Below are 24,444 nucleotides of genomic sequence, written 5' to 3'. Positions count from 1 at the left end.
GTCCCTGCGGCAAAAGGAGCTGGATGAGAACCCTCAGGACTCTTCCTGTCGGGGAGGAGTTGTTTTAAATTTGTTTATCTCCACGTTCTGCCTGCCTGACTTCTTCCTGTCTGGGAGGAGTTGTTTCAAATCTGTAGGTCTCCACTTTGTGCCTCTCAGAACACAACTGAAACTGCGTTCTTCCCTCCGAGGCCCTGCCGCCTGTTGTTATTAATGGGTCCTCTTCCTCGGTTCAGGTCTTCATTCTCCTGCTGATGCACGAACCCTGCTGTGGCACTTCACCTGGCCAGATCCGACATTCAGGCGTCCACTCACCAGTAGCCACTTTGCCCGAAACTTTACTCCCACCAGCTTGCCACTCCACCCGCCAGTAACGCCCATCTCAGTAGATCACTTTGCCGCCTCAGCAAAAAGAGAGAAACCTTTTCCGTTTTCCTTCGCCTAACACAAACTTCCTTAAAGCACGGATTCCACTCTCCATTCCCCGCTCCCCCGCCCCCCAGTATCACAGAGTCCAGTCTGAGATCAGTCTCTTCTCTCTCTTTCGACTGGATCCCAAGCATCAGCACTTAATCAGTCCTAAGCCTTCCTCTGCCCCTCACCCCACCCTTCCAGCTGCCACCCGGTCCCCTCTCCTACTCCGCATAACTGAAAAAAGAGCTGCCGGTCCCCACGCCCCCCTCTCCCTTTCTAGTCTTTCTAGTCTTCTTGGTTTCCACATTCGCTGAAATTGCCTCTCCTGTAGTCACCATAATCACTAAATCCAGACACTCTCCTTTCTCATTTTACTTGATCTCTCAGCAAAATTCTTCCTCAGACACACTTCTTTTGGTGATAGCGGTCTGCTGCTCTCCTGTTTTCCCCAGTTTCCTTACTTTGTTCATCTGCTGTTTGATGACTTCCAAAGGACATTATTTTTAAGGTCTCAGCCCTTTCACGCCACAATCTTTCCCTGTATGATTTAATCCACTGCCAATGTTTCAATCAATATATCTCAGATTTACAGTCCAGTCCTTATTTATCTGAGCTTCAAACCCATTTATCCAGCTTCCCCCTGGTTGTGTCACTAGCACCTGGGATGGAAGACGTTCCAAATAGAATGCATGTTTTCACTGCTTTCTCCTCCTCAGGTCTCCCTGTAATAGTGATGGTACTGCCACAGTATTTTCCAAACCCTTGGCATCTAACAAATCACCAAGATTGTACTTGCTAAATGTCTATCAAGTCTGCCCACTTCTTTCCATTTCCACTGCCATATATAAAAATGTCATGCTGCTGTGCATGTGTCTTCCTAACCCACATCCAGTGATGTCACATTGTCAGATTACAATTGGTCATTGCGAGGGTATTTACACCATAGAAATCGGCAAACACTATGAATCAGGGCTTAATTTGTTTTGCTGATTGTCTCTAGGCTTTAGAAAGTGATGGGTTAATAATGCAGATTAAACTTTAAAATGTGTTGTGCTTAGTGCTGAAGCTAAAAGATTTTAGTTTAATGGGTTTATTTATACAGGGTAAAAAATAGTTTAACAGATCACATATCAGATTTAGTGACAATAAGTTTATTGGGAAAAGAGCAGATTGAGATCCAATCCTTTTGTGAAATCATGGTTGAATTACAAGCATTGGTTGGAAACAGATACAAACCCTCAGCAAAACTCAACAAAGGCATTTTGTGAGAATGCCTGAATGATGCTGCATGACCTGGCCCCTTGGGTCTCGTGCGCCTGTCGTCTGTGTTTCCTGAGCTCAGCCACATTGGCCTTTTATAGCCCTAGAGTGTGTTATGCTGCTTTCCATCTTGGGCTGTTCCCTGCAGCCCAAGTACCCTGCAGCACTTTCTCCTGCTCTTCTTGTGACACTTGGCTAACTCTAATTCATCCTTCAGGTCCCTGTTCAAATGTCAGTTTCTTAGAAAAGCCTTCCCTGAATTATCTCCCCAAACACCCTTAGGTCCCTCTTTATATGCCTGCCTGCCTGACTTCTTCCTGTCTGGGAGGAGTTGTTTCAAATCTGTAGGTCTCCACTTTGTGTCTCTCAGAACACAACTGAAACTGCGTTCTTCCATCCGAGGCCCTGCCGCCTGTTGTTATTAATGGGTCCTTATCTCATTGTTCTTATCACAAGTGTAATTAACTATCCATGTGATCATTGTGTGAAGTCTATCTCCGTCCTTTGACTGTGAATTCCACGAAGCACTGTACCCTTGCAGCTGCTGTTCCTCCCACAGAGCAAGTACTCAACAATGTCTCTCCAAAAAAAGTACATTTCTGAAAGTCATACTGCATGTTATTGGTGATGCTGGAGTTAGAATTGGAATCTCCTGACTTAACCCAATGGAATTCTACTCCATAAATTGCTGAGCCAGCCATGATCAAAATGTTATCCTACCACATGCCAAGGAAGGGGCAGGCTCTGAATATTAAGGTGAATATGGTGCTGATTCCGCCTTTTACAATCTTACGGTTTACTTTTATTATTTTTTTTGAAGATTTTATTTATTTATTTGACAGAGAGAGCAAGAGAGCACAAGCAGGGGGAGCAGCAGAGGGGGAGGGAGAAGCAGGCTCCCCACTGAGGAAGCAGCCTGATGTTGGGCTCCGTCCCAAGACCCTGGGATCACGACCTGAGCTGAAGGCAGACCTTTAACTGACTGAGCCGCCCAGGTGCCCCAATCTTATGGTTTATTAAGAAGTATGAGATGCAGGGGTGCCTGGGTGGCTCAGTCAGTTAAGCAGCCAACCAGCCAACTCTTGATTTCACCTCAGATCATGATCGCAGGGTCCTGGGATCAAGCTCCTCATCGGCCTCCACACTCACTGGGGAGTCGGCTTGAGGATTCTCTCCCTCCCTCTTCCTTTGACCCTCCCCTCACTTGCACTCTCACTCTCTCTAAAATTAATCTTAAAAAAAAAAGTACGAGATGCAGGTTCATACTCTGACCCCCCACCCCTTGACCCCCAGATGGGGCTCACCATCACACATAGAAAACAGGTTGGTCGAGTGCTTAGTGTGTGGCAGGCACTTTGCATATGTTATTTTAAAAAATTCTCACAAAAGCTCTAACAAGTGAATATCATTATCCTAATCCTATGGATGAGGAAAAAGAGGCACAGAAGTCCAGAGTCAAACAGCCAGTGCCTTTCTTTTTTTTTTTTTCTTTTTTAAAAGCCAGTGCATTTTTTTCTTTTTCTTTCCTTCTTTCTTTCTCTCTCTCTCTCTCTCTCCCTTCCTTCCTTCCTTTTCTTTCTTTTTCTTTCTTTCTTTCTTTCTTTCTTTCTTTCTCTTTCTTTCTTTCTTTCTTTCTTTCTTTCTTTCTTTCTTTCTTTCTTTCTTTCTTTTTCTCTTTCTTTTTCTTTCTTAGTTTCAGAGGAAGAATTTAGTGATTCATCAGCTACATATAACACTCAGTGCTCATTACATCAAGTGCCCTCCTTAATGCCCATCACCCATTTATCCCTTCCCCCCACTGCCCCCTCTCCAGCACCCCTCAGTTTGTTTCCTAAAGTTCAGCATCTCTTATGGTTTCCCTCCCTTCCAATTTTCATCTTATTTTATTTTTCCTTCCCTTCCACTATGTTGGTCTGTTTTGTTTCTTAAATTCCACATATGAGTGAAATCATATGGTATTTGTCTTTCTCTGACTGACTTATTTCACTTAACATAATACTTTGTAGTTCCATCCGTGTCATTGCAAATTTAACCAGAGCATTTCTTAGTGGAGCCAAGACTGGGTGCACAACTGAGGGATGTAGCTGGAGATTTAAAGAACCCTTGAAATGCCTAATAAGGTTGATATTTGGGGCTGAAGAAAACTAGAACTGAGAAAACAGTAAGTATTATCTTCCCCCCCATATATTTTCCCTTTCTCTCTTCTTAGTAGGGTGTCAAAAGTTGTCAGAGGGAGGGGTGCCTGGGTGGCTCAGTTGGTTAAGCATCTGCCTTCAGCTCAGGTCGTGATCTCGGGGTCCTGGGATCCATGCTTGGTAGGGAGTCTCCTCCCTCTTCCTCTATCCCTCCCCCACTGCTTGTACACACACACACTCTCTCTGTCTCAAATAAATAAATAACATCTTTTTTTTTAAAAAGTTGTTGGAGGGAGATGAACCATTTGAGCCTTTTGGAGGGAAACTACTGTCCCTAAATCACAGAGGGTGGGGGCAGTTGGTGGGCTGGCAATTTAGAGTTTCTTTTGGGAGGAATGGATGTTGGAGAGGTAGCCATTAGGATGTTTTATCAGATGGCATTTGGAAGGGGGTAGAGTGTCAAGGGAGAATTTTACTATTAACACATGAAAGATTTTAATTTGTTTATATGCTGAGAAGTAAGAACCAGAAGAGAGGGCAAGATTGAAGCTAAAGGAGGGGAAAAAAAATGATATGGACCATGGTCCCTGAGGAGCTAAGAAGAAAATCTAATCCAGGGTACAGGTTGGAATAGATACCTTTTTCCTCTTAAGCTAAAGAATATTTAATGATGCTAAATAATATAAACCTCCCTTTCATATGTTGTCTAATTTTGGGGAAACATATTTTCACCTGTTTACCCAAGTTCAACAAGTTAACCATCTGCTCTATTCTTACATTAACTACCTGTTTTCTTTCATTTTTTCTAAATTTTCCTCCTTTCAAGAAGCCCATGATCATCTCTGTTTTTAGAATCCCCAAATTTCACAAGAGTTGTTTAAGAACTTTTGTAGGTCAATCAATATTGGCAAGTGTAGATATTTTTTGGTATAAACACTAAAAATGCTTTGGAGAGAAATGCTAAATGGTTTTATTTGCTTAATCTCGAAGCATCATATTTTGCATAGTATTTCCATACATTTTCATTTTTAATGTGCATTTTCAACACTAGGTGTGTAATAATACATTAAGCAAACCAGCTTGTCTAGCCAATGTAGTTATATTTGAATCTCAACTTTAAGCCCTAAAATCACTGGAGAAAACAGTATGATGTCAGAAGAGAGAATAAAAAAGTGCTTACCACTGCAGGACCGCCCTAAGCACGTTATGTATATTAATTCATTTGGTCCAGACAACACCTTAAAAGGTAGACCTATTATTGTCCCCTATTTTATGGATGTGGACACTGAGGCACCAGAGAAGCTAAGTAACAGCTGTATAGGGTAGAGCTAGGATTCAGGGCCAGGTGGCCGGGCCAGGAAAGGGTCATGATTTAACCAGTTCTCTCTTTTGCCCCTACATGGCCTGGGGTGCGCATCAACCAAGAATTATACAGACTCCTTCTCAAAACCTGCATCTTTATCTCCTCAGATTTTTTTATTTATTTGAGAGAAAGAGAGTGTATGAGGAGGGGGGCAGGGTCGGGGGGGAGGGTCAGAGAAAGAGGGAGAAGCAGGCTGTCTGCTCAGCAGGAAGCCCCACTCGGGGCTCAATCCCAGGACTCTGGGATCATGACCTGAACTGAAGGCAGATGCTTAACTGACTGAGCCACCCAGGCTCCCCTCCTTTCTTCTTTTCAATCTTCTTTTGCTTGATCTTTAATATTTCTTTGCTCAGCAGCTTGTTCTCTTTTCCTTCTCCCTGTCTCCTTCTCTCCAGTTGTCTTAGCTTAAATCTCTACTTAAAATAAAGATTACAATCATGGGATAATTAACAATAATAATGGCTACTCTTCAATGATAGCTTAGTATGTGTCAGGCACATACAGATATGATACCTGTGCTCATGGATGATTTTATATGAACCTGATAACCCTTGGAGTATGCTAATTTTCCCCATTTTACAGATGGGGAAGTCGATCTTAAGAGATGTTAGGTAGCTTGTTCAAGGTCATGCAGAGAGCCAGGGGCAAAGCTGGGATTTGCGGTGGGCAACATGGCACCAGATCCCGTTTTTTTGAGTCATTACACAAGATTGCCTCCTGTTTGATTACTGTTTCTTCAAATTTTTGCTTTTCTCCTCCAAAATACTAGAATCTTTCCCCTATGCTCCCCTTTCTTTGGATTGACAAATTCTTGCTCTTAAGCTCAATGTTTATGGTGTTTGTGCAGACCACCACCCTCCTGTCTCCATTTTTAGTAATGGGTTACATTTCCATGATTATAATTGATTTTTTATGAGTTATTTTTATTTTGTTGCAGCTCTCATGGAATTTGGAGGGCACTCTACTACCTTGTGACTATCTGAGGATTTTCCCTTGGCTTTTTGGTTCATACTTTTTTTCTACCTTTGTCCAAGATATCTATCATACCTTGACCTTCCAGAGACTTTCCACTTACTTTCAGAACCCAGTTCAAGGAGCACTTTCTTGGGGGAAGTCAGCCTTTCTCAAACCCCCAGGTAGAATTAATCATGCCCTCCCTTAGGTCTTCATTGGATCCCATAAAGCCGTGAGACTTTTTCCAACCTATTAATTGTTCTTATAGAGATTTGTTTATAAATGTAGCATTTTCTCCACAATTCAGGTGGTGTGATTCCCTTCCTATGCCTTTAGGGCCCAACATGATAGAAGCTCAAAAATTGTGTTTGTTGAATTTAACTTCCAAATTCAATAGGGCTACCTAAGAGGGATACTGTAGTGTGCATCTATGGATTCTAATCTAATCTAATCTAATCTAATCTCTGTTTAGCCCAGGGAAGAAAATACCAAGAGGGGTATGATCTCAAATATCCCAAGGGCTGTCAGATTCTGTGCTCAGTTAAACACAATTAAAACTAATGGGTAAGAGTTGGAAAGAGAATGTATCTCAGTTTGAGAAATAACTTTCAAATAATAAATATCTAACCATGAAAGGGTTACCTTAAAAACAATCATGAGTTCCCCATTCAGTAACATCTCTAAGCATAGGCTGAACAAACCTATCAAACCTACAGAGGAAGGAATTCTTTCCTGCATTTAGAAGTTCACTAAATCAGATGGCCTCAAAAGGATGTTTCGACCTTGATGATTCTGGTGCTGTTAAGGTATAATTTTCAAAAAGGTTGAAAACATGACTCCCATACATGTATAGAATGAAGAAGTGTTAAAGATTTCATTCAGCTCTCTAATGAGAGAACTAGAGAAGTGGTAAAACCAGTTCAATAAGAATTAGAGGAATAGGAATTACCTTCACCGGAAAAGACATTCTGATATAACTTCGCTAAGTGTGAGATAAAAGTGGTTAATGTCTCTACAGGGCAATAAAATTGTAACCTTTAGGATTATACTTTTTACTAGATGGAAGTTATTTGCATCTCTACTGGACAAGGTTTACAAGTTAACAGTAACCACACAGAGATGGAGCTCTTATCTAATAGTAAGTAGAAAAAGCAAATAAAGTGACAATTCCCTAAAAAAGTTAATAATTCTTGGATGAGCTTGTTAAACAATGCCCCAGTGTATTAAGCTTCCTGGAGTTGCCGTAACAAATTACCACAAACTGGGGAGCTCAAAACACCAGAAATGTATCCGCTCACTGTTCAAGAGGCCAGATATCTGAGATCAGGGTGTCCCCAGTGCTGGTTCCTTCTGGAGGCTGTGAGGGAGGATCTGTCCTATGCTCCTCTCCTAGCTTCTCCTCGTTGCTGGCAAGCCTTGGGGCTCCTTAGCCCGTAGACACATCACTCCAATCTCTGCCTCTGCCATCACAGGGCATTTCTTCTCTGTGTGTCTGTTTCCCTGTCTTTCTTCTCTTCTAAGGACACCAGCCATATTGGATTTAGGGCACATACCCTACTCTGGTATGACCTCATCTTAACTAACTACATCTCCAAAATCCCTATTTCCAAATAAGGTCACATTTTGAGGTTCTGGGAAGGACATGAATTCACTGTGTGTGTGTGTGTGTGTGTGTGTGTGTATGTGTGGTGTGTATTCAACCTAATATACCCAGTAAGAGAGTTAAGGGACACGCCACCTACTTTTTTTTTTTTTTGGCCTTATTTCCAAGTTTTAAAGACCTTTTCTTAACAACAGCAGTCACTTTCCCAGTCCTACCTCCACTGATGTCTCATACATTGTAACCAGAGTCATCCAGCTGAGGCTAGCTCTGTATGTATTGATATGATACAAAGGAAAGACACTAAGTATGTATCTAATAAAAAAGTAAGGTCTAGATCACATAGGGATGCTTGAATATGATCATACAAAAGGCTTTGATAATAATAATTGTGTAGGTCTCAGGTCACTCGGTTACCATTTTGGGAGAAGTCATTGTCATGAGCTGTTTGGGTATGTAATGTGTCCCTGGAATTATTAAGGTTGATTCAGGAGAGTAGGTCTTGACACACATTAAGAACAGAGGAAGAAATCTTAAGTTTTAGGCTTCCCTGCCCTCTTTTTTTTGTTTAAATGATAGCTTTTTAATAGGCTATCCAGTTAACCAGGATTTAGGATTTTCTAACAGAGGAGCTAACAGCATTTATCTGTGTTAGCCTCTGTAACAAGTGTCTTTAGAGTAAATTTTGGAGGGGGGGGCTGGAGAAAGGAGTCACCTCAAGGGCCCCTCAGTCATACAAATGTAATTTGAGTAGGGATCCATTCCTCTGGTCATTTAACAGGAGCCTTTTTGGCTAGACTTTGTGCTGGAGAACCCTGGCTGGTGGAGACAGTTCCTGAATTAGCAGGTGGGTAGATTTGGGAGTAAGGGGAGTTAGGCTCGTCTGCTACCCTTTCACTGCTGAGATTCCATGTTCTTGAGGCTTTTTCTGATGAATCAAGATGGCTCTGACCCAGCCGAAGTCAGTTGATGGGAAAGGTCACCTAGGACTCAAATGAGAACCCATTTATCTATCCATTCACCTACCTACCTACCTACCTACCTACCTACCTACCTACCTATCTACCTACCTAATCTATCTATTTGGATGGGGATGTATCTGGGCTGGTGAACTAGGCTCAGCACAGGCATTAAATATTTGTGGTCTTCCTAAATCTGTTCTAGCAGAGTGTCATGCTGGAAAAAACGGCCGAGCATGTAGTTGAACTAAAAGTGATACAACCTTAAGGTCCAGGTGTAGAACACGACTGTGTTTGAAACCAAGAAGCCGTAACTACTAACTGAGCATCCATCAGGCATGGTGGCAGCCCCAGAGAGGTGGTGCTGGGCTTGATCTGCAAAACTCAGATTTTCCTCTGCCTGGGCCTAGGGGGTGGGCAACTGAACTTTGAATTCTTGGCACTGAGATGGCAGGTATAAGGAAGCTTTCTGGAAGGAGGTAATGAAATTTCTAATAAATAAGGCAGGTAAGGGCTCAAGGAAGAAATTAGAAAAATAAAAATAATGACGACCTTGGTTCTCCCCCAGGTTGGTGATAATGGCTCAACTGGTTAGAGGACATTCGGTAACATTTTGCCTGATTTTCTTCTTGCTGCAAGTTACCCCCAAGTAAGTGAATCTTTCCTTTTTTCTCTCCTTGATATGAAAACTCTGGGTTTCAGCCTAGAAGTTTGTTATTTTATTCTGGAAAAACATTCAAGAGAATTGGGTAGAATTATTTCATTCAAAACAGATGATGACATTCTGTTTGTTTGCTTATGGCATTTGCCAGAGTGTGCTTTGTGTTATTCTTTATGGTGTTTATTTTATAAAATGCTGTAATCTCTCCCAAGTAGTTGATATACAAAAGGCCTCGGTATAATCTTGAACTGTTGCAAATGCTGTTATTGTGGTTTTGTAGCTCTTTTCAAAGTTAGGTTTATATTTTAAAAAAAGTTATTTATTGTAAAATATTTAAGTAAAGCAGAAAAATTAAGAGAGAAGATACTGGAGATTCTACCTCATCATGATGACTGTGTTGTGCATACAGACACATGTAAGTATGTGTAGACAGCTTTATATAAACACTGGTATTTTGCAACCAACAACCAATATCATCACACAATAGTTTGTCATGGGCACCTTTCCATTTTCATAAATGTGGACCTAGAAATCACTTACAATGATTGGAGGTTATCACATTGTCTATACCATAATTTACTTAATTAGTTCCCTATAAAGGCTATTTAGGTTGCTTCTGATTCTCCATCATTATGAACAATGCTGAACATCTCTGTGCCTACATTTTTGACATTTTTTGTAATTGTCGTCTCAAGGTGGGGTCACCTGAGTGGCTCAGTCAGTTAGGCATCTGACATTCAGTTTTGGCTCAGGTCATGATCTCATGTGTCATGAGATCGAGCCCTGTGTTGGGCTCCTTGCTCAGTGGCAAGTCGGCTTGAAGATTCTCTCCCTCTGCTCCTTCTCCCACTTGCTCTCTCTCTCTCTCAAATAAATAAATCTTTTTTAAAAAAGAGCGAGCAGAAAATCTTTAAAAAAATTATCATCGTAAGGTAAACTCCTAGGAGTGGTATTGCTAGTAATAATATGCAAACATTTTGCAAAAAACATTTCTGAAAGGGTTACACCTGTTCACGTTTACTGTAACAGTCCATAAAAGCCTATTTCTCAATACCTTGCCCAAACAGGTTTTGTCATTATATTTAATCTTTGTCAGTCTGAGAGGCAGAGAAAGTTTACCTTTGTTTCAAAAATATTACAAATAAAATATTAAAAAAATTAAATTCATGTTTTCTGTACCACCTCGGTGTCCAGTTCTACTCTATAAGATCCTCTATTTTATAGGGCGCCTGGGTGGCTCAGTTGGTTAAGCATCTGCCTTCGGCTCAGGTCATGATCTCTGGGTCCTGGGATGGAGCCCAGCGTCAGGCTTCCCGCTCAGTGGGGACTACTTCTCTCTCTCTCCCTCTGCCCCTCTTCAGGGCTCGTTCTCTCTCTCAAATAAATAAATAAAATCTTTAAAAAAAGGATCCCCTATTTTAAATATTTCCACTTTTATTATTCATAATGACTATTTCTGTAACTTTTTTTTAAAAGATTTTATTTATTTATTTGACAGAGAGAGCGAGCGAGAGAGACACAAGTAGGCAGACAGGCAGGCAGGCAGGCAGAGGGAGAGGGAGAAGCAGGCTCCCCACTGAGCAGGGAGCCCGATGCGGGGCTCGATCCCAGGACCCCGGGATCATGACCTGAGGGGAAGGCAGATGCTTAACCGACTGAGCCACCCAGGCACCGCATCTATGTCTGTAACTTAATACTGTTATATCTCTATGTATTTATTTTTCAGTTTTAGGGAACCTATTGACTTCCTTTGAATTATCAAGGACATGTGTTCTCATGGTCCTTTTCTGCCTGTTTTTCTGCATCCACCCCTGCTGTATCTATTTTATCCTACATCAGTCTAGAGGTGAAAGTCAGTATTTGTTTGGATTTTCCACAAACCAAAAAATCCACTTATACAAATCTTTTATAAACCATATACATTCCCCACAGAGATTGGAGGTAAGTTTACACTGAAGCGAAGCAAACAATTTTAATGGGCACAGAAGACATTCCCATTTTTAAAAGCTCCATTAGCTGTCTATAGTTAATTAAAGATGGCAACCAGTTCTTGGTGATTCTCCCCATTAGAAGATGGGAGTTTATTTCCCATCCCTTTGAATCTGGGCCATCCTGGTGACCACTTAACCAAAAGAATGCAGTGGAAATTAACCAGGGTCAGTATGAGGGCTGGCAGAGTCTCTGCTTCCTCTCTCTTAGAATGCTTGTCCTCAAAACCTGGCCACCATGATGTTAGATGCTCTGTACAATATGCCCACCCAAGCTCCCGGCCAACGGCCAGCACCCACTGCCAGCCCTGTGAGTGAGCCTTCTTGGGACATTCCAGTCTAGTTGAGTCTCCAGATGTTTGCCGCTCCAGCTGCCTGTGATAATGTGGAAACGGAAACTATATCGTAATGAGCATGTGGATTTGGCTCAGCAGATTTCATTCGAGCTCCCAGATGTCTTCAGACCCAGCTCACATCGTGTGTCACAAAAAAAATCCTGCAGGTGAGTCCAGACTTAGGGTAGACTGTGTGAGAGAGATGCACTGCTGAGGCATGCCCAACCGCAGGCCCTCTACTTCATCTCACCCCAACATCACCTTCTTTTGCGGGCTCCTCCCCACGTCTAGTCCTTCTGCCGACGCCACCATCACTTCTCTTCCTTTCAAGAGGCAAACTAGCCAAATTCCTCCTCTGGTCTCCTTGAAAATATTTTTCCCCACCCTGGATAATTTACGCCCGCTGAGCCAGGTTCTCAGTGAGCAGGAACTTAATGGAAGCAGGAACTTAGGGAGGCAAGAAATTATTTTCTTCCGTGTAATGTCAGTTCTCTCCCAAAGCAGGACTGAGGAAGTGAAACTTTCTCTACAGATGGATCAGGGATGAGTGACACTCACTGCTTCCCACACACTCAGAGCTGAACAACTTCTCTTCCTTCCCTTTTTCATCGCCTCCCGTTCTCTTTCCTTCTCTTCTTCTTCCTCTTGTCCTGCCTCCTTGTTCCCCTTGCCCTCATTCCTCTCACACCAAGAGGAGGTAAAACTGCACATGATGGGATGCCCAGTTGCTTTTTCAGACCAATCACTGTTCCAGTTTCAAAAAACAAATGACCTCACTGCAGAACCCAGAGTCCATCAACGAGTGTTAGATGATGATGGAAATGAATGAGTCAACACATTCATTAAGCACCTGTTCTCTGGAAGGTACTGAGCTAACCAATGGGGAAGAAATCAAAGATTATGTGACATTGGTTCACACATTTCTTCTCCCATTTTTATTTTCTGCACCTCATGTACACGGCAGTGACTCTCATTCTAGTCTATTAACTTAAACGTGTTTACTGAGTGCTCCCGATATCTCGGGAACTATAGAGGTAAGCGCCTTTAGGAGGGTTCCTTTAGCTCCTCATGCTCTCTCCCTGTACCAGTTTCTAGGGCTGTTGTAACAAAGCACCACAAACAATAGAAATTCATTTTCTCATAGTTATGGAGACCAGAAGTCTGAAATCAACGTGTTGGCAGGATCATTTTCCTTCTGAAGGCTCTAGGGGAGGATCCTTCCCTTCCTTGCCTCTTCCAGCTTCCGATGGCTCCCCGGTGTCCCTTGGCTTGTGGTGGCGTCCCTCCAGTCTCTGCTTCTGTCCTCAGATGGCCATCTTCCCGCTGTGTCTGTATCCAAACGTTTCTCTCCTTATGAGGACATCATCCGTGTTGGATTAAAGGCCCCCTCTGTTCTAACATGGCCTCCTCTTAACTTGATTAATTCTGTAAAGACCTTATCTCCAAAAAAGGTCATATTTTTTTTGGCAGAGGACACAATTCTATAACCCTTCTCCCCTTTCTTCACACATCTGTACCCTCCCTTCTCATGCATCTCCACCTCAGACCAACCTCCTCTTCATTTCTAGCTGTAAACCACACCCTACGTCTCTCCTGGTGGTGATGCTGCCTTCCTTGGAGGTGGATCACAGAGGCCCAGGGGTGAATAAAGGAGGGAAATGTCTTTAGAGTGACAAATGTCTCAGCAATTGCTTTCTCTCTCCCACTCTCTCAGTGTCCTGTCATCTTGAACATACCACCCACTGGTAAACACTCTGGAAGGAAAGAGCTGAGGAAAAAGAAGGGAGATAAAGATGAATAAATTCTCTAGATAATTATAGCAGGCAATTAATCTAATTAAGCGAGCATTATTCAACCACTTTCATAATACCTGCCAGAAGGGTGTCAGATTTTGATGATGTGCAGCAGTAGATTTCTAAATAAGTAGGAAAGGATTACAGTTCTTGATGTCAGCAATAAAACTTTTAATAAATCCATCAGCTCCATCTCACCCATTTTATATTTCCTCCAGTGGGTCCTGCCTTTACTGACAAGTGGGGTTTGCAATTGGACAGCATGTCATTGGTGCCTAATACTTGAGTGATTTCAATCAGATCAACCAAAGCGCTGGCTCATGTAAATGCTGATGAATACACTTTATCATGCTGAGCCAGCTTCTGGTATGGAGAAGACAGTGCCTCTGGTGTCTGCTCTCTTCACTCATTCACACGAGACTGAGGGCTTGTGGTCAGATTTTAACGGACACAAGTGTATTATCTCAATTGTTGACGATCTGTTTTCCAGTGTCTCTTTCCCAAATAAAGGGACATTAATGGCCTTCACTGCCCTGATTTCTGGCATCCCGGGTGGGAAAATGAAGAGAGCCATATTGTGGTGACACATTTCAAACCAGCTCCTACAGGCGGTGAGCTAGCTCTGAGGCAGGTAAGAAGGACTGTTTTATTAGTTTGCTAGGGCTGTCATAACAAAATACCACAGACCGTGTGGCCTGGACAACAGATAGTATTTACTCACCATTCTGGAGGCTAGAAGTCTGAGACTGATGTGACAGTTAATTTGGTTTCTTCTGAGACCTCTCTTGCGGGCTTGCAGATGGCCACCTTCTTGATGCATCCTCCTGTGATCTTTTCTCTGTGTGCACCCCGGGTGTCTCTTCTTGTGTTCAAGTTTTCTTTGTCTTATAAGGACACCAGCATGATTGGATTAGAGCCCACCCTAATGGCCTCATTTTAACTTTATCACCTCTTTCAAGACCCGATTTAAAGAACCAAAAATAGTCACATTTTGAGGTACCAGGGGTTAGGGCTTCAACATAAGAATTTGGGAGGGACATAATTCAGTCCATAATAGCTGAGCTTGCCAAGACTCATTGGTTTTGGAAGCAGTATAGAACTCTTAATGTGGCTTTATTTCCTTCTTCTTGTCTTTACCCTCACCATCCAGAGCATTGTAAATATGTCTTAGGGGTGGTACCTAGGAAGACCTGCCTAGGTCACTCTAAGGAACACGGAACTGTGGGGTGTCTGTGTCGCTGTCAGTTGGTGATAACTGATTTTACAAAACCAACGATTGTTCTCTAATTTTTTTTTTATATACTGACATGCTATTTGATTAGAAATTGCAGAGAGAGAGAGAGAGAGCAAGCTGCTGTGGGTGAACTGTGCATAGCCCACGCTATTTTACTGATGTTGTGACCGATACGGATGGACCATTACTGAAGCATTTAACAAAGAGTTGTGGTGATTATAAATTATTATAGTCTAATGCAAGAAGTGCCACAAGTGTGTGTTGAGCATGAGAATTTTATGCATCATGCAGTTCTTCATAGTAAAATCAAAGAGCATAATTGTTCTAGACATCTTTTCTAAAACCAGTGAGATTTTATATACTTATCTATATATACAGCATTATAAATGTAGGTACATATGTATGAATAGGTATATCCTGGTATGTGTATATATGTGCACACAGATACGTAAATACATATGCACGTATGTATATATGTGTGTGTATGTGTATGTGTGTGCACACATTTCATGTATAATAGAGTATTAAGCACCCTAACTACAGACTTCTGAGGATTTCCTTGGAGTTTCTGATCCTACGCTCTTCCCTAGTTCCATATTCCAGTATTAATTATCTCCATCTTGAAGTTCTTTGCCTAAACTCAGCACAGAGAATAGCTCACTTGCCAACTTTTTCATAAAGGTTGGCTTTCTTCCATGTTGCTTGGCCGCCTCTCTCACCCTGTCTCTCTCCTTTAAATTACTTCCCATGCTTCTACCTTGTTCTAACATCCACTCCAAACTTTTTCTCCAACTCCCTGGGCAAGACTAAAAAATTTATGTGACTGAATTACATACGGCAATTTAGCTCTCTATCCTGATCCCAGGCTGGGTTCTGGGCCTTCCTTTAAATTGAGAAAAATCATTCTGCACATATTTATTGAACACTTACCAGGAGGCACTGCTGGAGGTGCCTGAGGGAGTCCTGAAGAGGTTCTGCTATGGGAGGAGAGCAGCCACGTTCAGAACAAAGAATGGGTTGAAACTTAGATTTTTTTGAGATCCTTATGTTTGGATGAGGTAAAATTCTTAGAGCCCTCACCTCTATTTATTAGGAGCATTTTTTTAAAGTTCTTGCTGCACTTTTAAAAGAAATTCTTGTGATCTTCAGAACCTTTTCATCATCCCCATCTGAAACTCTACCTATTAAACAGAAACACCCCATCTCCCTCTCAAGCCCGGGGCAACCACCATTCTACTTTCTGTCTCTACAAACTTGCCTATTCTACCTACGTCGTATAAGCGGAATTGTGTAATACTTTCCCTTTTGTGTCTGACTTATATCACCTTAGCATGACATTTTGAAGTTTCATCCTTGTGGAAGCACTTACTGGAATTTTGTTCCTTTTTAAGGTCGAATGATATTCCATTGTATGGATATATCACATTTTGTTTATTCATTCATCTGTTCATAGACATTTGGGGTGTGTGTGTGTGTGTGTGTGTGTGTGTGTGTGTGTGTGTGTGTGTGTGTTGGTTAGGGAAGACAGGTTGACATTCTTGAGCTGGGCTGTCAAACTGGCCATGCTTTGGGGAAGTGGAGATGAAAAGCTCTTTCCTGGCCACAGGAGAAAGATACCAAGTAGGTGTGGTAGACACTGTTACCACTCCACCCAAATCCTCTAGGTCCCTGTACATTTTCTCATCTTCCACCCCCATGCACCCACCCCCCTGGGTCAAAGAGTCTGCACCTGTGACTCTTTGAAGACTGTCTTTAAACCACTTGGGCCAGTTTTGCCTCCTTGCACAGAGATCCGGAAATGCCTAGAGTTTACATCTCACCTTCACTGCCCCCTGCCCACCCAGCCCCTAGCCAAGGACTTGCTGGTGCAGGAGTAGGAAGACCAGTAAACTTTGCTTCTCAGGCTCACTTTAAAGCTGCAGACTTCCTCTGCTCGATCAGCCTCATGCTCCCATAGCTTTCCTCCACGGGAAATTACACCCCATCTTTTTGGAGGGAGGCATTTTCTCCTCCTGTGTCTAGCTTCTTCCATAAGCCGCCTGCACACTAATCCTCATGTCAGGGACCCTGGGGAACCCCACTGAAGACAGTAGGAATGTGTGTCAGGAACAGAAATAGTTCACTTTAACTGCAGTGAGGAAAGGTAAGTTGGGGCCAAGTTACAGAGGGCTTTGAATAACCAGCCAGCCATTATACTTTATTCTGGAGGGAGCAGGCTGTCATTAGCAGTTTCTCAAAGTGAATTAGCCTTCCTGTGAGGCGGATTCATAAATAAGTTAAGAGTGCAGGGAATCTGGACACCATAAGCCGGCTAGAAGGCTATTTCAATAACCCAGTTACCGTCGGCTTAAACTGTTTGTAGGATGTTGCAGCAGGAGGTGAAGGATGGGACACACGTGAGGGGCTTTGGAGGCTGTGTGGGCACAGTGTGGAAGCTAACACTGAGGACAAGAGAGAAGGCACCTGAGCTGATGCCTCGTCCTGAGTCTCGGCTGTGGGGAGACGGGGACACCATATACACAGAAAGAAGGGCGGGTTTAGAAGGAGACGGTGAACTTGGTCTCCGCGTATGGTCCACCACCCTGAAACCACCCATTTTAACCCAAAATGAATATTTCTTCCCCTTGCATGCTTCACAGTTTATCTCTCAGGAGCAGACAGTCCTTGCCTCGTCGTCCTCTTGCATAATTCTTTGATCGCGGTGGCTTAATTGGTGTCTGATCATTCTTAGCCTCAGCGTCTCAACATCAAGGGAGAGTTGACAGCGGGGAGAAAGAGATCTCCTCATTGCAACAACAGGGAGTTTCACAGAGCGTCATGTTGTCTTCACGTGCAGGTCCCTGAATGGCAGGCATCATATTCAGATAACACCTAAAGCCAACCGAGCAGTAGCTGGGACTGTTCCATTTCACTGTAGTGCTAAGTTTACTGCACATTTAAAAAACTAACTGTGTCCTTCTCCATGATCCTATAATATACTCATTATTCTGCAGAGGCAGAGTGGGTGAACTTGTAGGCCAAACGTTCTGAACAATAGAAACATAACACAACCAGTGTATCACTGACATAATTTTTCTTATAGACACAACGCTTAGCTTTATTGTCAGTGTTATCTAAGATTGTATTTTGCTCAAGATAATGAGCTCTTGTACTAAGAGCTGAGAAATACTCAAAGGCGCTTCACTTTTAATTTAAACACAAGTTAAATGTACTGTCCCGGAGCAGTCGTCCTTGTTATTACTACGTCTGGGGCTTATTGCTTTCCAAATTTACATGCCCCTCCTGTTAGATGATGGCGCTGTGCCTTATCAGCAGCTCTCTGTGGGGGATCCTGAGGAGAAATGGTGTTTTTAGTAAACAAGGACCAAAACACTAAAGGATGATGCCTAAATTAATCACTGGTGAGTTGATTTAGACTTACCAATATTTTTGAGCTCCTGCTATGTGCTAGGCACAATTAACACAACTAAACACAACACTGGCTCTTGCTGTACAAAGACTTGCAGGCTAGTCAGGGTTACTGACACTGGAGATGGATAATTTCGGTGCAGTGTGGTACACGGAGGTCTTACTGCACAGCAGAGAGGCGAGGACACCGCTGGAGGTTACAGAAAGCCCATTCCAGGTCTCCATCCCCACCAGCATGTTTCAAATGGATTGAGTATTCCTCACATCTGGCACTTTAAAAAGCCAGAAGACTCCTCAAAAAGTTAAATATAGAATTTTGATGCAGGAATTCCACTCCTAGGTAGACATGAAAAAGACAAGAGAAATGAAAACGTGTCTACACAGAAATGTGTTGCCTCATTATTCACAGTAGCCACGGGGTGGAAACAACTCAGAGAGGTCCCTCACTTGATGAATGGATAGGCACAATGTGGTCTATCCATACAAGAGAATATTATTCAACTGTAAAAAATAATGAATTTCTGACACATGCTACATGGATGAATGGATGAATCTTGAAAACATTATGCTAAGTGAAAGAAGCCAAACATGAAAGAGCAGGTATTGCATGGTTCCAGTTATATGAAATATCCAGAAGGGATAAATCCAGAGACAAAAAATAGATTTGTGGTTGCTTGGGACAAGAGGGAGCAGGGGTGGGGATAGGCATGGAGTTTCCTTTTGGGTAATGAAAATGTCTTGGAACTAGATAAAGGTGATATTGGACAACATTGTGTATATACTCACGTCATTGAATTGTATATTCCACAATGGCAAATTTTATGTATGTGAACTTTATCTCAGTTAGAGACAGAGAGAGAAGAGAGTCAGAGAGGAATGACCTAGTTATTTGTGTTCAGACCAAAGCTAAAGGGACAGCAATTAGGCGGTCTGATTCTCTCACCTGGGAAAGCCATTGATAGGGGAGAAAAGGCCTCTTTAAAGATATCTTTGGTTCAGCATATTTTACATCAAAATATACTCAGTCTTTGAAATATAAACAAAGGTATTCTGATTCTTACTGTTCCTTTTGCAAGGGGAGAAATGTGTAACAGGCTGACCTCTTGTTCTCCATTCTTTACCCTCCCTTCAATTCTAGAAGAATCTCTGGGTCAATGGGATTTCAGAGGAAACGTTCCAGAGGAGAAAGTTCCTGTCTGAACTGAGCATTGAAGGATGAATTGGAGCCATTTAGATGAAGACTTTGGGAAGGAGTGGGAAGAAGAAACTGCAGTCAGAGGAAACAACATGAACAATATAGCATAGCATGAAAAGCATGCTGTATTTGGAGGAATACAAGCAGGTCATTATTCCTTTAAGGGAAGGGAAGGCAGGGGCTGGAAGATGGGGCTGTAGAGGTAGAAAGAGAAGGCCTTCTGTGGTATGCTAAGTACTCTGGGTACTGAAGGCACTGGTATTCTGGAAATGGCTCACCTGTGCACAAGCTGATTGTGCAAATCTCCCAACTCAGAGTTCATTGGTCAAAGCGAGTGCTCCTTGGGTGTGAAATCTGTGTCTTTTCACAAGAACTCATGTTTGGTTAAATGCTTTCTTGTTGCTGTCTTGACATTCTGAATAACTTTTAACAGTCAACCCTACGTGTTCATTCTGCAGCAGGCCCTATAACTTATGTAGCTGGTCCTGGATGGGAGAGTTTACACTGCAGAAATGGGCAAATACTACAAATTAGGGCTCTGTCCTGCAGGAGAACCAGTTACCAAACAAAGATCAGCACACCATTGTCTGGAGAGAAACCACCGAAAACTGTAGTTTCCGAGGTGTGACTGGGTGTGAAGCAGGATGTTAGGAGGCTTAGAGGAAAGATATCTAATGAGTTCCTAGTTTAGGAGCTGCATGAGCATAATGTAAATTGAGCATCTGTTTATTGTATCAGAGAAGTAGGTAGTGACTCCCTGTTCTGCCCCAGGTACTTTGCTAAGCCAACAGAAATCAGTCTTGGGGAAAGAACGTCAGGCAAGACTAGCCACTAATCTGAATCATGAAGTAGAATGAAGTTATGTGCAAAAGCAAGTGAGCAAGAGAATCTGGGTTCTTTTAGAGCCTGGCACTTAGTCCCATGTGGCTGAAGTTGGGTGCTTCTAGGGGGACAGAGTGGAGACTGAGAAGGGGTCAGATGGTCGTTAGACCACCAAAACCATGGTCACAATTTTGGCTTATTTGGCAGGTGGTGAGGAACCACGACAGGAAATAAGTAGAGTAGTGATGTGCCTAGATGTTCAGTGTGGAAAAATCTTTGCCGGTGTGGGGCATTGACTGGAGTCAGGACACCAGGCAAGATGCATTTGTAGCTGTCCAGGATGGGAGTGAGGGGTGCCTGCCACACCAAGATGGTGGCCGTGGGAAGAAAGAGAAGAGAGATGTTTGAAATATTTAGGTAATACTGGCAATATGATGCCTGGATGTGGGTAATGACAGAGGGGCGAGAGGCTAGGATCACACCCAGGTTTGTGGCATGAATATCTATATGGAAAAAGAAAAAAGAAAACAATTTTTAAAAATCATGAAACCATCTCTTCGATCCCTGAAACTACCTACCTTATTTTTCTTAGAGAGGGTTATGTTAGTCCCACACAGGCAATCAAAATAAAGCTGTAAAAATGTATAGTTCAATGAAAACATACTCTAGAAAGAAATTACACAAGGAAACGTTGGTTCAATACAAATGCATCTTGTTTTTAAGCCAACTTGGGAAAGGTAGATACAGTTCTGTTTCATAACAATAAAACGCTGATTCATGAACCCTGTCAGATGGTATTCTGCATCTCATTGGTGACCTGTCACCTTAATTTCCACAGAATCCAGGCAAGGGGAAATATACAAAGCTGGTAAGAGGACAGTTATGTAATTGAGGTCAAATCGGCCACAAGTGGAGTCTGGAGAGTTTTTAGCAGTGGGAGCTTGCCTCAAATGGAGGATGGTACCGTACTGTGCATTTAGAATTTTGTGTGAAAGGGAAAAAATAAACCTCATGACTGTAATAGGGAAACTGGAATATAGTCAGTTTTCTTCCAAAAACATATATGTGAAATTGATTCAATTTAATTTTCAAAATAATTGTCTTAGACTCTTGGCCTTGGAAACACAAACACAAAGATTTGATCTCTGTTCTCAAGGAGCTTATAATCATGAACATAAAGAGCCAACTATAATAGATGAGAGACTGAATATAAAATGGACAATGGCCAGACCTATGGTAAAAAAATTAAGCTATAAAAATAAAATTCTGACCTCAAATCTGCAGCAATCAGTTCAGGAAACCAATCCACCATCCTGGTAACCAGCTCAGAAAGCCGGACTACTGTCTATAAGTTAGACTTGCGGGAGGGAGGTCAGACCACTATTTCTGGCAACCAGTCCAGGAAGCTAAATAATAACCCCTATAATGATTGGCCCCAAGTGGCCAGGATTTAATTAATATATGACAGTTCCTTAATTTTTTTTTGGTCTCTGCTTTCCACCTTAGTACCAACCAGAGTAAGCCAAATAGGCACCCCTAACCAACTGCTCAGGATTCTGTGCTCCCAATTGACCTACCTCTAGCTTCCCCAGGCCAACAGCTTCCAATCAGGGCACCCCTAGAGCCTTCCCTTCTTCCATTATAAAGCGCTTCCACTCCACTGCCTCCTTGCAGTCTCTGTGAAATCCAAGTGGTGGTGGCTCACTCCCTTGTCACAGCCAGCTCTAAATAAGTAGCCTTTTCCTGGGGTGCCTGGGTGGCTCAGCTGGTTAAGTGTTTGCCTTTGGCTCAGGTCATGATCTCAGGGTCCTGGGATCAAACTCCATGTTGGGCTCCCTGCTCAGCGGGAAGCCTGTTTCTCCCTCTGCCCTGCTCTTGTGTTCTCTCTCTCGCTCACTCTCTCTCTCAAATAAATAAATAAAATCTTTTCTTAAAAAATAAGTAGACTTTTCCTGTTCTTACTTGGGGGGTCTTCATTTATTGCCACACAGAGAAGGCAGAATAAAGTAAGTGCTAAAAATACCTATAAATTTCACACTGTGTGGGAATAAAGGAAAGAGTCATTCATTCTGTCAAGGAAGGTTGGGAAGGCAAACTTTCAGGAACTAGCTGAAAAACACCCATGGTTGGTGCTTTCCTAAATAATTTCTCTTTAAAATTTTTGTACACTAGTGCTTTTGACAAAAGGAGAGATGCTGTTTGACCTTCAAGGGGAAAGAGCAGTTTTGGCGGCTATGGCTTAGATCTCCCCTCCTAGCTCAGGACTCAAAAAAACTTGAATTACTGAAACTGGCAGGGGCTCATCTAGACTTTAGGCATTCTCTGTCAAACATGAGCATCAACTGTTTTGAGTGAGAAAGGCTGTGTATTTCAACAGTCCACAAAACCAAAAGACAACCAACAGAATGGGAGAAAATATGTGCAAATGATGTATCAGATAAAGGGCTAGTATCCAAAATCTATAAAGAACTTATCAAACTCAACACCCAAAGAACAAATGATCCAATCAAGAAATGGGCAGAAGACATGAACAGACATTTTTCCAAAGAAGACATCCAAATGGCCAACAGACACATGAAAAAGTGCTCAAAATCGCTTGGCATCAGGGAAATTCAAATCAAAACCTCAATGAGATACCACCTCACACCCGTCAGAATGGCTAAAATTAACAAGTCAGGAAATGACAGATGTTGGCGGGGATGCGGAGAAAGGGGAACCCTCCTACACTGTTGGTGGGAATGCAAGCTGGTGCAACCCCTCTGGAAAACAGTATGGAGGTTCCTCAAACAGTTGAAAATAGAGCTACCATACGATCCAGCAATTGCACTACTGGGTATTTACCCCAAAGATACAAATGTAGGGATCCGAAGGGGTACGTGCACCCCAATGTTTATAGCAGCAATGTCCACAAGAGCCAAACTGTGGAAAGAGCCAAGATGTCCATCGACAGATGAATGGATAAAGAAGATGTGGTACATATACACAATGGAATATTATGCAGCCATAAAAAGGAATGAGATCTTGCCATTTGCAACGACGTGGATGGAACTGGAGGGTGTTATGCTGAGTGAAATAAGTCAAGCAGAGAAAGACATGTATCCTATGACCTCACTGATATGAGGAATTCTTAATCTCAGGAAACAAACTGAGGGTTGCTGGAGTGGTGGGGCGTGGGAGGGATGGGGTGGCTGGGTGATAGACATTGGGGAGGGTATGTGCTATGGTGAGTGCTGTGAATTGTGCAAGACTGTTGAATCACAGATCTGTACTTCTGAAACAAATAATGCAATATATGTTAAGAAAAAAAAAGAAGAAGATAGCAGGAGGGGAAGAATGAAGGGGAGTAAGTCGGAGGGGGAGACGAACCATTAGAGACGATGGACTCTGAAAAACAAACTGAGGGTTCTAGAGGGGAGGGGGGTGGGGGGATGGGTTGGCCTGGTGATGGGTATTAAAGAGGGCACATTCTGCATGGAGCACTGGGTGTTATGCACAAACAATGAATCATGGAACACTACATCAAAAACTAATGATGTAATGTATGGTGATTAACATAACAATAAAAATTATAAAAAAATAAAAAAAAGAGGGCACGTTCTGTGTGGAGCACTGGGTGTTATGCACAAACAATGAATCATGGAACATGATGTAATGTATGGTGATTAACATAACAATAAAAAATAAAAAAAAGAGAAAGGCTGTGTATTTCATTATTATTGGCTAAGTAGCATTTTGAGCTTTGTATTTCAGCCCAATTTTCTCCCTTTATCCCCCTTATTCAAACAGATAGTAGACCCTGATGTTCCATGTTCAGAGAAGGCTTGGGGCTGACTGATTTGTTTCCAAACCCAAGCCACTGAAGAGATAAGACTGTGGATCCCCGATAAGGGACCCCCACTAAGACTGTTTTGCTTGGAGATCTGATGCTGTGGAGAAGACTGAGAGATGTGATGGAGCTTTCCCCTCTCCATCTGAGCCTCTCCCCACCACAGATTAGAAAGAATTTAGATAAAAGAAAAGGGAAGTCTGAGGGTCTTGGAGGAAGGCGTCTTGGTTATGGCTTCCCAGAAGTACTTGGACCCAAGGAAGAAATGGGAGTGGCAAACCTTAGCTTATTTAGGCAGATGGGCTCCCACATGCTGGGCCATGCAAGTGATAACCTGATGACCCTTGTCCAGAGGACTGATCACAGAACAGTGACAAACCTCCATAACCTTGAGAATGCTCCAAGGAACCATCGGGAAACTCTGAAAGTGATCGAGGTTACATTTTCCACCAGACTTGCATTATTGGTATTGAATCCGAAATCAGACTGATTTATGT

General features: G+C 42.5%; 1 protein-coding gene across 1 annotated transcript in view; it reads right to left on the bottom strand.

Moving 5' to 3' along the window:
* Nucleotides 1–24,444, bottom strand: part of TMTC4 (transmembrane O-mannosyltransferase targeting cadherins 4) — a 132,176-nt gene that overhangs the window by 61,524 nt on the left and 46,208 nt on the right. The window lies entirely within an intron of this gene.

The sequence above is a fragment of the Zalophus californianus genome, chromosome 3 (genome assembly GCF_009762305.2).
Source record: "Zalophus californianus isolate mZalCal1 chromosome 3, mZalCal1.pri.v2, whole genome shotgun sequence".
NCBI classification, from domain to species: domain Eukaryota; kingdom Metazoa; phylum Chordata; class Mammalia; order Carnivora; family Otariidae; genus Zalophus; species Zalophus californianus.
This window is presented reverse-complemented; position numbering and strand designations above follow the sequence as displayed.